The sequence below is a fragment of the Acinonyx jubatus genome, chromosome B4 (assembly GCF_027475565.1).
Source record: "Acinonyx jubatus isolate Ajub_Pintada_27869175 chromosome B4, VMU_Ajub_asm_v1.0, whole genome shotgun sequence".
Classification (NCBI taxonomy): Eukaryota; Metazoa; Chordata; class Mammalia; order Carnivora; family Felidae; genus Acinonyx; species Acinonyx jubatus.
In genome coordinates, this window is record NC_069387.1 from 65541844 (window position 1) to 65546158 (window position 4315).

The 4315-nt window shown below is 41.7% G+C and overlaps 1 pseudogene; it reads right to left on the reverse strand.

Moving 5' to 3' along the window:
• Positions 1-3427: 3427 nt before the first annotated feature.
• Positions 3428-3964, reverse strand: LOC128311021 (60S ribosomal protein L23a-like; annotated as a pseudogene).
• Between the last annotated feature and the right edge of the window lie 351 nt (positions 3965-4315).

A 4315-nucleotide genomic window follows, 5' to 3' on the forward strand; every position in this document is an offset into this window, starting at 1 on the left:
CTTAAATACTGAGAACAAACTGAGGGTTGATGGGGGGTGGGGAGGAGGGTAAAGTGGGTGATGGGCATTGAGGAGGGCACCTGTTGGGATGAGCACTGGGTGTTGTATGGAAACCAATTTGACAATAAATTTCATATACAAAAAAAATAAAATAAAAAATATTTTTTAAAAACCTGAGGAACAGTATCTCACACATTCAGGAAACATTAGGACCTCAAGACTCTCTTGTCCTGTTCTAGTCAACAACTTCCCTAACTGCCTACCTTGGTTCACAGGTAAGGTTTGCATGCCCTGCTTCTACTTCCTCATGCCCTTTTTGATTGTGGTACTCAAATAACCTTTATCCTCTCCTCTCTCATTAAGATTCCTAGTAGCCTCTTGCTGGACAACCCCTAAGTCTATATTTCAGTCCTTATCTTAATTGGCATTTCTGTTCACTGGAGATTATCAGCTACGCTTTCCTTGAAAATGAATTTTCCTTGAAATGGTTTCTCATGCTGGTCCCTAACCCTATGTTCATTCCTTTGGAAGATCATTATTGAAGGTCTTTATGTGCCAGGCACTCTTACAGGCTTTGTGGATGCAACAGTAAATGAAACAGTCAACCCTTGATCTCATAGAATTTAAGTTATAAAGAGAGATAAAGAAAAATTAATAAAATATTTAGAATACTGGAAAATAACTGCTAAGAAAAAGAAAAATAAAGCAGGGAAGGTGGGATAAGCAGTTTGGGTTGTAAATTTAAAGAAAGTAGCCAGAAAAGTGGATATTGGGTATTGATTAAAAACCTAAAGGAAGTAAGGGAGTAAACCATGTGGATTTCTGGGGGAGTATCAATCCAAGAAGAGAGAATAGTAATTTCAAAGGCCCTGAAACAGGAATCTCACAGTTTGTGAGATCAAGCCCTGAGTCAGGCTCTGGGCTGACAGTGTAGAGCCTGCCTGAGATTCTCTCTCTCCCTCTCTCTGTGCCCCTCACCCCTTTTTTAAAATAAATAATTAAAAAAAAAACTTAAAAAAGAAGAAGATCTTCAAGAAGACCAGGGTGATTGTTGCCAAATGCACATGGGGGAGAAAAGTAGGAACTCACTAAATAGAAGTAACTGGGGACAGATAATATAGGACCTTGTATGCCATTGGAAGGAGCTTGGCTTTTACCCCAACTGAGGTGAGAACCCATGGTGGGGGTGGGGGGTGGTGGTTAACAAAGAAGTGACATGAGAAGACTTGTCTTTTAATAGGATAACTGGCTTCTCTACTGAAATAGAATGAAGGAGTTCATGAATTAAAGCAAGAAGGTCAGTTATGAGGCCATTGCAATATTCCAAATGAAAAATATTAGCAGTCCTGATCAAGGTGGTAGCAGTGAGGTGACAAGAAGTAATTAGATTTAGGATAAGACATTTAGGTGGAGACGACAAGACTCACTGATTTTTGGTCACAGCAACTGAAGAATGGAGTTGTCATTTGCTGGGATGCGGAAGACTCAGGCTGGGTAGGGTGAAGTGAGAGAGGATCACAGAATGTCAGAAGCTTGCTTTTGGTCATGTCCCACACTAGATGCCTATCAGACATCGACGTGTGCATGGCAGTTGGGTGACAGTCAGTAGGGTCATGAGTCTGAAATCCAAGGGAGAAGTCTGAGCAAGAGATACAAATTTAGGGATCATAAAGACATACATGGCATTTCAAGCTATGAAACCAGATGATCACAAAGCGAGTGAAGATAGAAAAGAGAAACACCCCAAGACTGAGCACTGGGTCACTCCAGTATTTCAAATTCTTCTCCTTTTACCAGTCTAGTATGCAGGGGCGATCTCCAGGCTGTTCTCACTCTTCTCTCCTCCAGCGCTAAGGACTGAGCTTCTCTGAACAAAAGACCATCTATTTCTCCTTTCATGTTGACCTTCCTCTCAGCCACTGGCTTAGGGTGACCAATGTGACTTCTATTTCTTTCCCATATCACATTTGATCTTCATATGAACCATATTTCCTCTATAGCACTTACCATAATTTGTATTTATTGTATTTGTATGCCTCTTTGTTTACCATCTGCTTGCTTCACCATACTGAACCTTTCAGGAGCACACACCCAGTGTGTTGTTAACCCCAGCACCTAGCACAAGGCCTGAAATATTGAAGTAAAATATTGATATTTGTTGAAAGGATGTATACGAGCCATTCACTGATGACTCTCTGATATGTAATCCCAATCTGATTTTTTCCCCAAGCTTCAGAATTCACTAAACTTGCCATGAGGTCTTCATTTAGATGTCCCACAGACACTTCAAACTCAATATATGCAGGAAGAATTCTGGATATTGCTTTGTAAACCAGTGTCAGCCCCTCATTTAAATGAATGCAAAGATCATTTACTTAGCCATCTAAATCAGAAATCTAAAAGTCATCCTATACTCCATTTTCTTTCACAGCTGTTCCTACTGGTCACCAAATCTTGCCAATTCCTCTAAATATCCCTTAGCGTCATCCCTGCTACCTTTGCTTTAGTTCAGCTCCTCAATTTCTATTTCAAAAGCCTCATTATTACTCTTCTTGATTCTATCCTATCCTTCTTCAATTTATTCTACTTATTATTTCCAGAACAATCCTTTTATTTTTTTATTTATTTTGAGAGAGAGAAAGAGCGCACAAGTGGGGGAGGGCAGAGAGAGAGGGAGAGACAGAATCCCTAGCAGGCTCCACACCATCAGTACAGATCCCATCTTGGGGCTCAAACTCACAAACTGTGAAATCATGACATGAGCCAAGATCAAGAGTTGGAGGTTTAACTAAGTCATCCAGTACCCCTAGAATAATCCCTTTAGAAACCAAAACTGATCAGCTACTCTATTAAGATTTCACATGACACCCCTTTCACTCCCCTGCAAGGATCAGAGACCAGAGACCAATCCAGTTAATGTTCAGTTTGGACCACTTATTTGTTAAGTAAATTTGAACTTGTTTCCAACATTAAAATGAGAATATTTTGTGTACAACTTTAAATTTATGGCTCAGCTTGAAAAATCCAAATCTCTGGTAACACTGGACACAAATTTCCACATTCAGTAACCACATGGAGCTGAATGCCACCTATTTCCCATTGAATGGTGATGCCCTGGATCCCAGGCCACCACAGTCCACCACTGCTCACATCACTCACACAGGGTATGTGACTGGCTCTGCTGGCCTAAAATGTAAACTTCAAATACCTTAATGCGACATATAAAACCATCTGGATATGCTTCTTCAGGTGACCTTTCTAGAATCCCCCTTCCAGATGCCCCTCGCCTTCTGAGGCCCATCTCCCACCTACCTCACACTGTATAATCCTGACAATATATCTGCAGTTCTCTAAACACACCATGGTTTCTGGTTTTCCTCCAGTTAAATACACTGTTCCCTCTTTCAGGAATGCCCTCCTGCCCCTTTACACTCCTACTCATCCATCCAAAAACAGACAGATCCTTTTTTTTTATGGTGAAAAAATTTAAATTCAGATTTAGCCAGCCGGACTCAGTTTAGATGATCCCAATTTTGTTGGCAACATCCAAAGCATCATAGTCAGGAGCCAGTCAAACATATGCCTTCTTTTCTCCATCGGGCCTGACCGGAGTGTTGACCTTGGCCATGTCAACGTCACAGAGCTTCTTCACAGCCTGTTTGATTAGGTGCTTGTTGGCCTTGACATCCACAATGAAGACAAATGTATTGTGTCTTCTATTTTCTTCATGGCTGACTCGGTAGTCAGGGGGAACTTGATGATGTCATAGTGGTCAAACTTGTTTCTCCTGAGGGCGTTCTCTCGAAGATATTTGGGCTGCCTTCGAAGACGCAGTGTCTTGGGCCATCGGAATGTAGGTAACTTGCATATCTTCTTTTTTTGTGTGATTGTGGATGCCTTTCAGCACCACTTTCTGACCTTCAAAGCAAGGGGTAGGGGCTTCCTTCGTCATCTTCAGTACCATCTTCATGAAAGACAGATCTTGATGGGCCTGCAGACTCACTCCTTCCCCTTCAGATAGATTAACAGAGAGCCGTCTCAGGGGGTCTGGGTTAACATACAAAAAGTCTAGAAAACAAGAGCTGTTAGGCCTCTGAGGCTCCCCTTTCTAACAATATCATTTGCTCACCCCTTGCTACATAGTCGCAGGCATGTCCTCCATTCCTCTGACCCTACAGGGTTGGAACCTCTTTAAACTGGAACATAAGCCATCATGTATGCATCCTAGCACTGGACTAAACTACAGGTCAGTGAGAGAGCAGAAGATTGTGCTTTACCGCACAAACAATTCTCTGCTTATAAGTTTTCCCGTAGT